Source organism: Engystomops pustulosus, chromosome 2, assembly GCF_040894005.1.
Source record: "Engystomops pustulosus chromosome 2, aEngPut4.maternal, whole genome shotgun sequence".
Taxonomy (NCBI): domain Eukaryota; kingdom Metazoa; phylum Chordata; class Amphibia; order Anura; family Leptodactylidae; genus Engystomops; species Engystomops pustulosus.
The window spans coordinates 46,044,469-46,056,015 of NC_092412.1; the positions used below are offsets into that span (position 1 = coordinate 46,044,469).

General features: G+C 41.9%; 1 pseudogene; it reads right to left on the reverse strand.

The window, feature by feature from the left end:
• Positions 1–9,643: 9,643 nt before the first annotated feature.
• Positions 9,644–10,138, reverse strand: LOC140116473 (melanoma antigen recognized by T-cells 1 pseudogene; annotated as a pseudogene).
• Positions 10,139–11,547: the final 1,409 nt, after the last annotated feature.

The following is an 11,547-nucleotide window of genomic DNA, read 5'->3' on the forward strand; positions in this document are numbered from 1 at the left end:
GACCATTATACCTCTTGTGTCACCCCCTTCACCCTCATAGACTGTAAGCTCTTGCGAGTAGGGCCCTCACTACTATTGCTCCATATGACTTTTTGTACTCTTTATTGCAGTATTTTATTTGCATACGTCCGTTATGATATGGAAGCACTACGGAATATGATGACACCATATAAATAAAGATTATTATTAAATTGATATGGTGTGTGGTGGCAAGCCGATCCTCCCCAAAATGGCAAAGTGCTGGCATGTAACTACTGACGCGCATGCGCTGGATCAATTTGAATGCCCCTTTCAACTTTTCCGCCAGCATTTAAACAGTTAATGGCATTACCAGTTGAGCCAGACCCGAACTTCTGATGCGCATTCACTATAGCTTGTGATTGATCATGCCTGGCAGAGCCTGGAACTACACTCCTGCCCAGCCAGCTGCCAGATACATAAGTAGGCTGGAGCCCCTTGATATATTCAGCGGTGGAGGGGTGGGGCTTTCATACTCTAGTATATGATAAATGTACCCCTTTATCTTTATAATTCTATAGACCGCACCATTTACATATTTCTCCATAGATTTTTTTTGACAATAATTTAAAAAATCCTCATTCTTATTTACAGCATCTAAGGAGCTGTGTGAGGCATGTTTCCCATGTATACATATTTTTATACTCACATACATACAGCATACACATCACATATGCAAACAAATCTAGAGCATATATACATAACATATACGCACACATACAGCAGATACATATAATACCATAAATGGACATACAGCATATACACATCCAATACCCCAGATGCTGGGGCCTCATGACACTGTGGGCTCCATAGCAGCTCCTGTAGTTACCCCCCCCCTTCCCCTGCATATAGACGACCTGTTTTCGGATATGGACTCAAGCTTTCCTCAGGTGTAAACAATATCAGTGCACACATGAATATAAATATATAGAAATCCCGGGAAGAAACAGGCACGGAAGGTGGGATCACCTTTTTCACGTTGACTGGAACTCCACCACTACTAGTGTTTGTACTCTTCTTCTCCTCTTTTTCAAATATCTTTTTTTGGCCGATGTACGCAGTAGATTCTCTGCCTTTGGCCAGACGCAAATCAAAATTATTTCCTAGGACTACTGAATGTGGAATGTCTGCATTGTTTGTTGCCTCTGCCATTCCCATGAGAAAAGTGAGAGCTTGATGTTTCAAAGAAAATACATGGAATACAAAGACATCGTCATGGGTGCTTCTACGACCCATGCCTCGATTCGCAGGCGCACCCATGTACCTCTATGTTGGCTGCAGGCTTACTCACATGTCCACGCTCCAGCGATGGTGCCTATGGCACACGTTCCCGCTCCCTAGGGCGCGCGTCGGCACTGTGAAGTTGAAAGCACCAGTGTGCCGCTAATTGGCGCTGGCCAGCAGCTGACTTGATATATTGCCTGCCTGTTCTTTTGACCACTGCCGGTTCTTTGTGCCCTGTTGCATAAGGGAAAGCGTTGTTTTTGTGACCCTTGTGATTTATCCGTTTTGACCCTTGCTTTGTTTTCTGACCTCGATTCTCTGCCGCCTGCCTTGACCATTTGTTTAGTACTCCACTCTGATCCTTGACCACCTGCCTGACTTTGACTCTGACTCTGTCTGCCATCTCTGTACCTCACCTTGGCCACTCCCTCAGGCAAGATGCAGCAAATCCAACCCGCTTTTCGGCGGGATCTTGTGAATATCGGGGGCCACTTAGACTCCGCTCCCAGGTGTCGGCTTACTCGCCCATTGCAGTTCAGTGGGTCCACCACCACCGATCCTAACACACATTCACTACAGCATTTCTAAAGGCAAGCTCTATTCTCCTTTACTTACAGCAGAACATAAAGGAAGTCTCTCCTCGTCCGGCATTAACCTTCCAGTAAAATATTCATCTACTCTTGTTTCTCCTCTTCTAAAAAAAATCTTTCCACAACAATCCTTAAAAGAAACTATATGTTCCCACAGGTCTAAGCCTTAGATCTCTAGTCAAGTATGACATTCTGAAGAGGGAAAATTTGTCCATTTTTTTAAATATTTTTTTTTTAACAAAACTCTTCTCAATAGTGAACCTGAAAAGGTAATGGAGTATGACAGCTCATTCGCCTTGAGGATAGCTATAAATTAGAGTGCACAGATGGAAGAAACATTCTGCAGTGAGTAAAAAGGTTTTTATTGGCGGCCCCAGAGAAATGATCCATCCTGCCCAATTCAGGAAATGGCTGCGCGTCCCAGTAATGTACGCTGCATAGCGTCTGGGTTCAGGGATATTCATGAGATATTTTTTATTGATGATTTTCATACTCATTTCAGGAAAAGGCAGAAGCAGCTGTTCACATTTATTATACAGGATCCAGAAATTTTACATCTTTGTCCCCTGGTAATATAGAAACTCACATGTATATTATATTTACCCCTAATAATATTTAATGGCTCTGAAGTTATGGAAAAGCTGAATACTTTAGTACACTGTAGTTCAGACCCATTCAAATAAATAAGGCTGAGGCACAATACTAGTTATAGCCACTATAAAATGTATGGCACTATGTGAAGAGGCTGCATCAGTCTAAACACTGCAACCTCTTATAGCAACTAAATTATGGAAGTGCCATGTGTCAGGCACATCTTCTTACATTCATCACTTTTACTCATGTAATTAATCAATCCCAATTTTTGGGGGGAAATTTGTTTGGCCAGTGACTGAATCCCTCTGGCAACCGGTTGTCCAGATGAAGGCCATTGGGCCCATAGCAAGAGAAGTTAGTTGTTCTAAGTCTGTTATTTCTATAATACAGCATCATCACAACATCACAAACTCATTCAAGTCCCCCATGAAGGATGGTATCCTCGATAGACAAATGCAAGAGAGACCAGGATTATGCGGAGAAACCCCATGGGTAATTGTTTCATCACTGCAGCTGGAATTGCTCTCCAGCTCAGCACTGAACAGGGAAAGGATCTGTCTGAGCATTTGACATAAAGCTCAATCTGCAGTGACCAGACCTCTTACTAGCAGAAAAAAATCAAAAGGCCAGACTCATCTTTTTTAGGAGCATGTTGTGTGGACAAAGGAGAAGTGGTCCACAGTTCATTTTAGTGAAGAAAGCAAGTTTAATTTATTTGGGTCTGATGGGAAACATTACCGTATATACTCGAGTATAAGCCAATTTTTGTACTGAAAAAGCCCCACTAGGCTTATACTTGGGTTTATATTTAAAAAAAAAACTTAGTACGCACCTCCGTCGCTCACCCCTCGTTTCCCCTAGCTTGTCTTCTTTCTGCATCTTCCAACTTGCAAGCAGAGCGGGTAGAGGCATGCCCATGCTCTTTGCCCGCATGCACACACACGGTGTGACATCATCAGGCAGCAACATGCCACGTCATAGAATATATATGTGCTGCTACTGGACATTTCTGTAAAGTTGGACTGCTACTGGACATTTTATTGATGGGGCTGCTACTGGACATTTTATTGATGGGACTGCTACTTGACATTTTATTAAAGAGTAGTTGCTACATTTCCCACCCTGGGCTTACACTCAGGTCAATAAGTTTTCCCATTTTTTTGTGGCAAAAATACGTACCTCGGCTTATACTCGGCTTATACTCGGGTTGGCTTATACTCGAGTGTATACAGTATGTTCTTTGACCAACGGGAAAGACTGAACCCAAAGCAGGTTAGGTTCTAGCTCTGTACTCACACTACAACTATAATACTATAATAGAGTGTTCTAGATTTCCTAAGGGTTTTCCAGCCATATTAACTTATTTTAAGCTCGCTCAGTATGCTGTCAAAATCTTAGAAGGAGTAATACTTAGAGTTACTAATTTCCTATTGTATACAAAGCCCTGTATTTAAGGGGGTCTATCGTCACCATACAGAAGCCCCCTAGTGTATATTAGATTGTAACTAATTGTCTGAATTAAAGAATTTCATGCCTAACAAGTTTCATAAGGTTAGAGTTCTATGACAGACATGGGATAACGAGCGTCCCATATATTGTTCCTGTACAGAGGTCTCTATTGTCTGCTAATTGCCTCTGTTCCTGTTCCATTGTTGTACAGCCCTCCGCTGCTCTCTAATTCCTGATGCTACGGTGATATGTTGACATAGAACAACTGCATTTATCCACTAAAGTCAGTGAGTGGCTGCAGAAGTCTCATGTCTCATTACATCATCACTAGATCAGAAAGTTAAGACTACCTGACAAACCCATTGGGGGAGCATCAAAATGGGAGAGGCAGAAAAATGATTGAGAGTGATGTCTCTATACTTTTAAACAGCATGTTGGGCAATTGTAAAATTATCTGGTATAGTTGGAAAACCCTTCTAAGTTTGTGCACTTTTTAGCTTTGGCCAGATTAATCAGTGAGGTGGAACACATAGCATGAGGCCTCATGCAGGAATTCATATACCCGGGCATACCCTGGGCGAGCATACAGCTGGGTGCAGGAGTGAGGTGGGGTGAGCGCTTCTCACCCCTCTCCTTTCCATTGAAAGCCAAATTGCCGGCGGCGTAATATGGCAAAATATACGACAGGTCCATTATTTTTTAGCGCAGCTGCCTGGCTCGGTCGTGACTGAAACCCAAAGACGTGACTGAAACCCAAAGACATCTATTGGGGCTGTGATTTGCAATTTGCGGCTGGATCACAGTTGCCCTTACACTGTCTGCATAAGGGCCTGAAAGAGAGATATCTGACTTAGTAAAATATTCTCCAGTGTCCCGGAAAACATTTGAAAAAGTAAAATAAAAGTTGCAAGGAAAACATAAAAGGTTTTTGATACATATGAAGCAATTACCTAACCCATTCAGCCTGATTATTGTCTTCAGTTCCAATTATTCCGGACTATCCTCCATTCCCTGTAAGTACTGGTAAGACGCTATTTGGCCACAGCATTAGGTAAATGAGAAATGGCCACAGCTTGGATTTTAAAAACACTTGACAAGAATCCATTTCAATTATCTCCGGCTCCGACAGAAAAAAGTGTGAGGAAGTTATTAAGCGCTGAGAGCAGTGGTCACTTCTCATCTTCCTACATTAAAGTAAAGGAGTAAGGAAAAGCAATTGTGGTTCAGTTGTCGATCAATTCTACTTGTCTTTTCTTATATCTCGCCCCAGTAATGAAGAAGTCAACAACAATAAAGAAGCTCCGCAGCCACCCCTTTCTTCATGGTCACTAGGATTAGTTTCTGATGGCAAGTACAGATCTAACTTTTGTTTCCTGGACCCTGAACAATCTTCACCAGGGTCCAATCTTCTTGGAGTCACAAGTAGGAGGCCCCATTCTCTGTATAGTGGTCAGGTTCTGTTCATTTCATAGAGAACCCAGCAGACTACTTGTCTGCTTCAGGCTTCAGATTCCTCTACACAGTTGGTCAGTGTGAAGTCCAAAGGTTGTTCCCCACTATTTTGAAACTGATGGCCAGTTCCAAGGGCAGTCAAGAGTCTCAAAATAGCCCAGGGGCCCAGAGAAACTTCTTTAAAGATAACAAAAATAATAATGGCCTTAAGAATATTAGGTCAGTTGTACTCAGTTGGAAATGAATATTTTTCTTATACACAGCCTGGTTGCCTACGAGTGAGTTGGCTCCGAAAAAATCACAACTTGAGCAAGCAGGATTTACCGATCAGGACGGACAAGTGCTGAACTGATCGGACCTGCTGAGTTGAATGTAGAAGTTTTGGCGCACGCGATCGGATTTTGGCGTATCAGCGCCGGCTTTCACGTGACAGAAATCAGGGCACGTGGCCATCGGACAGAATCCGACGGATTCGGAAAAACCGCAGAATTTAAAAAAGAATTTGTGTTGCAAGATCAGCACTCACATGCACCGGGAACAAACAGGTGAACTCCGGCGGACCTCGGCGCAGCAGCGACACCTGGTGTATATAGGGCGCACGGACCTTAGTGAATCTCGGCAGACTCGAATCACGTCGGACAAAGCGCTGCGGGATCGCGACTGGACCGGGTTAGTAAATGTTCCCCATAATGTCAACATGTGACTCTTCATTGTCAATGCAGCTCTGGTTTACACCTCCAATACTGTACCTTTCTTCTGTGCACAGTTGACACTGATAACAGTTGAAGTTGTCTTCAACATAAAAAGTTTTTTTTAGATGTGTTTAAAATCAAAACTCATTAAACTTACTTTGAAAACAGATTTCAGTGTCGGCCCAGGAAGCTGGTTTGGTTCCAACTCAGGCAAGGATTTTCCACCCCCTCTGTGTCTGACTGTCTGGATCAGTTTGGTAGCTAAGACAGCTCCTTGCTTTGTATCAGCAGGATAGTTGTCTCCGTATGGTAAAAAACAAAAATCCTCAATATAAATGAAATTGTCACTTACTGTCCAACAAACATTGCATATCCTTAATTGTATTATATTGTATCAGAGAAACATGCCTTTTTTACCCCTCAACGACCTGGCCCTTTTTTTTTTTTCATTTCCATTTTTCACATTTTTGTGCGTAAAAAATTGTACTTCATAGTGATGGTATTTAATATTCAATGTCGTGTACTGGGAAGCGGGAACAAAATTCCAAATGCAGTGAAAGTTGTGAAAAAATGCATTTGCGCCGTTTTATTTTGGGCTTGGATTTTACGGCTTTTACTGTGCTCCCCAAATGACATGTCTACTTTATTCTTTGGGTTGGTGCAATCATGGAGATACCAAATTTGTATAGGCTTTATAATGTTTTCATACATTTACAAAAATTAAAACCTCCTGTACAAAAAAATTGGGGGGGGATTTTGCCATCTTCTGGCGCTAATAACTTTTTTATACTTTGGTGTACAGAGCTGTGGGTGGTGTCATTTTTTGTGACTTTTTCAATGCTACCATTTTTAGGACTGTATTTTATATTTTACAAAATGGCAAAAAAGTGCCATTTTCAACTTTGGGTGCTATTTTCTGTTACAGGGTTTAACACAGTGAAAAACTGTCATTATATCTTGATAGATCAGGCATTTTCGGACGCAGTGATACCTAATGCGCTAGGGAAAGGGGGTTGATTTGAATTTTTTTTTTTTTTATTATCATTTTTTTTTAAAACTTTTATTTTATTAAAATAACCCACTAGGGTAATTTAACCGTATGGCAGTATATGGGGATTTTCCTCCTCATTCCTTACAATGTGCAAATTGCACATTGTAATGAAATGGTTAAATAAGACCCCAGGCTTTCATGGCGACCAATTGCCACTCCCCTATAACATCACGCCCATGCGCCGCCAACAGCTTGCTGCCGTTGTTAGACGGGATAACACCTGCGATTGGTGCTAGCCCATGAGTCCTCTCCATGCACCCACACCCGACGTGATCTGTACTATTATGGCGTGCGTCGTTAAGGGGTGAAAGGGAATTAGGAATTCCATTTTTTAACAGGTTCCATTATCCTATGCCACTTTGATTTTAAAACTCAGTATTAAAATTCAGTATTAAATTCAGTAATTTATAAAACTTTATTTCTCATTACCTTGCTCCCTTTTAGCAGCACGGAGGGGAGGGGGAGGTAAAGCTGTAACCTGTGTGGCTGTGTCTCAGTCTCCTCTCCACATCCTGTTAAGTGCATTGAGCAGGGAAACAAGGGAGGGTGTACAAGGGCAGTTCAATAAGTACCCGTGTTGGAAATGAAGACACCATTTTTTCCAAATGTTTTTTTTTTCTTTTCAACATAGTCCACTTTTAGAAAGATAAACTTCTCCCAACATTCCTGCCATTTTTTTAACCCCTCCAAAAAATAGGATTTGTCAATTTCTCCAAAATACGCCTCTGTCTCGGCGATGACTTCCTCGTTTGAGCAAAAATTTTTTCCTGCAAACCATTTCTTAATGTAAGGGAACAAGAAAAAATTGCAGGGAGCCAGATCGGGTGAATATGGGGGGAGCTGCAACAATTCATAACACAATTCATGCACTTTGGCGGGGACAACTGCGGATGAATGTGCTGGTGCGTTATCGTGGTGAAACAGCAACTTCTTTTTCGCCAAATGCGGCCGTGTCTCCTTCAATTTTTTTGTCAAGGTGGTCCAATGACTCACTGTAGCATTGTCCAGTGATTGTTCTTCCTTTTTCAAAAAAATCCATGTGGATGACGCCGTTCGCATCTTAAAAAATCGTTGCCCTTCCAGCCGACCGGCGCATGGGACCGTCTTCGCCTTCTTTGGAGCAGATTCACCAGGAGAAATCCCTTGTTGCTTAGTTTCTGGTGTGTAATGATGAATCCGGGTTTCATCAACGGTGACATCTTGACGCCAAATCTTCTTTGGATCTCTCTTAAATTGCTCCAAACACTGCTTCCAAGTTAACAGCCGCATACACTTGTTGTCCACCGTGAGCAATCCCGGCACCCATCGGGCCGACAAATTTTTCATCACCAACTTATCATGTAAAATATTAATTGCCATTTCAGTCAACAAACCTACGGCCTCTGCTACTTCACGCACTTTCGTTCTACAATCAGCAAGTATCATGTTGTGGACATTTTTAATGATTTCCTCGATAAGCATGTCTGCCAGGCGTCCTGGTCGCTCCTCATCAATGATGTGCACCCACAGTTAAATTCATTGAACCAATATCTAACTGTGGTCAAGTGGCAAAGTGTCCCCATAAACAGCATCCAACTTTACTTTTATCTCCTTGCATTTTTTCCCATCCAAAAACAAAAAGCAAATTACCGAACGATACTGCCCTTTTTCCATCTTAGCGAAAATCACAAAACATGTCTTACTTCAATGGATGCCAAATCCAAACTAACCTATCGATCAGTCTGCAATTTGTTTTGCCGTTGTCTGATAGATGGCAGTACACGATGATAACACCAGCTTCCCTCAGGAACGCCCCTTGTCGTCAAACACGGGTACTTATTGAACCGCCCTCGTAGTGTGGAGTGGAGAAAAAACTCATGAGGAGACTGATACCCACCGAACCCCCCCCCCGGGACTCCCCATCCACTGCTGGCAGGGAGCCAGTTAAAATATATTGCTTTAAAATATATTACTCTAAAATATCTTAATGGGGTTTTCCCACGAACAAAAGCTAGGCCCTATCCACGGGAAAGGGCCTTACTTGCTAATCAGTGGGGGTCTGCTCAATTAGTCTGATGGAGTGCGTGGATAAGGCCTCATTTTCTTTCCAGGGAAATCATCCCTGATCTCCCAAGATGAACTGTAAGCTCACAGAAGGATTAGAATCCACTGCAAGTTTTGATACCAGAAATGTCACTTGGATTTCTGTACCATGTTAGTTCTACAGAGTTTTCTGCAAAGACATTGGGGGTGATCTGCTATGCCTTCCCCACCAGGCATGTCACATGCCCCTTAATGACAGTTTTGTCAGAATTCCGTTATACATGATGGGACAGAGAGCATGGTGGGCAGGGGGTGGGACGCCCCAGCCCACCATATTTACTAGAGTCTCCGAAAGCTTTCTTGGTCTTATCAGGTCTAACCTGGTGGAGATTGTTTTCGGTTCATCTAAGAGGCTGGACTCTCTTAGTAGATCCAGGATGCAGAGCGCCTGGAGGGAAGGCGGGGATCTAAATTTAAAATGGTTCTATAGTATCTAGAAACATGCTTTTGACATATTAAAGATGAGGATCTCATCTTGTCATTCTGTGAGCTGTGTACACATTTTATCAATACAGTTTAATCTGTGTCCACTCAAAGTGATGAGAAAGTTTGGGTTATCTCATGGAGTGTAAGGTGGTGGCTGAGTATCTCCAGCAACCTTCTCATATGAAGGAGGCGCACCAGGTACCACGTTGTTCAGAGTGTTGTAATCTTGTAATGGGACTTTACATTCTCCTGTCTCGCGTGATGCGCCCATCATAGAGCGGATTGAGTTTGGACTAAATGAGTAGGTCCCAAATACTTTGTAGCCATTTCGCCGTTTGAAATACCAACATCCAATGATCATGACAAGGGCAGCTATGATGGCAAGAATGGCAATGCCAGCAGTCTCTTCAGCACTGAGCCCTAAGTGTGGCCGACCCCTGCTAGCACTGTATGCTCCTAGTGCACGAGATGAATCTGGACGAGGCATTCTCCAAGGTTCACAGAACCAGCTTTTACTAAAGAGAAAAAAAGAATTGTTTAAAATCATCACTGCAGTTTTGAATAACTGTGAGCTACAGAACTGGAGATACAGAATGTTAAACTCTAGGTCATATAGAACTGAATATAGGGGTGCTTGAAGTGATTCGCCCCCTGCAGCCTCTAAACTTAATTCATCTTACATAAAATATGACTCCTCTCTGCTCATTTTCCCAATACTTTATAGGAGATTTATTTATAGATAAATGGGAAATATTTCACATAAAAGAGGGAATTCAAGATTTGAAATTTCATTACCCAAGGGGACTGGTAGTTTAATGAAAAGAGTCTGGGGACAGGTTCCCTTTAAGGCGTTAAATTACTCAGGAAAAGAAAAATATTTGGACACTTAATACAGTTTATTGATTTTGTAGAAAAGTGAAATCTACAAAAATCATTTCAATTAGAGCAAATTAAAGATTTATTTTTTACTCCATTAGAGAAGAGTGAATCTCAGTTTTTATATGTTGCCGCATTTCTGTAGTCAGGGGAGAATTTCTTGTTCTCCAAAACGAGAGGCCGTCCTATAGTTAATGATAACAGTGACAACATTTTTAATACTTTGTGTGATCACTGAACATTACAAAAAGTGGCTCCTGGACATAATTTGGTTTACAGAGCTGTGTGAGGTGTCATTTTTTTGCTGATGTTTTCATTGCTACCATTTTGAGGACTGTATGGCCTTTTGAGCATTTTTTATTACATTTTTTTATACGTTCCCGATGACGTCACAAAAGGCAACGAGGTAAGACAAAATGGTGGCTCCCATGCAAGGATTAACATCTGTTAAGGGCGGGTGTTTTCTGCAGCAGTGGGTGTTCAAGCACCAATCATGGGTGTTAAGAGTTGGTGTTTGCTGCAGGGTTGGGTGTTTGCTGTACCGTATCACTGTCAATAAATCACTGTTATTGGTCTAGTTAGCAGGAAAAAAGTTATCAGACAATCTAACAGTAGGCCCATTAGTCTGTAATATACTTGGCAAAGTTATAAATCTCAAGAAGGCTAATATGTATAGAACCCCATTGCAACTATCATTTTATTGCACATTCTCAGACCATATGTTAGTACTTTGCTTTGATACAAATAATCAATGAATGTAAAATACTTTAGACGCATACATGTGTATAGCTAGGGCTCAAAATTAAAGAACTATATTGTAATGGCAGGGCACAAACAAGGACAGTGAGCCCTGATACTGAGACCCCCAATCTGTCCCTACCTACTTATTGGGTTCCCCCTAAACGGAGGCCAATAACTGGGCGACGTTCCCTCCCTGGGTAAGGTGTGAACACGTAACAATACAGACAAACAAACACAATAAAGTGAGGTAAATAATCCGAGTCGGCAACAGCGGGGAATATCAATAACCAAATCACAATCCAAATAGACTAGTCAATAAACAGGCAAAAATTCAGAAACTAGAAATCAGAAA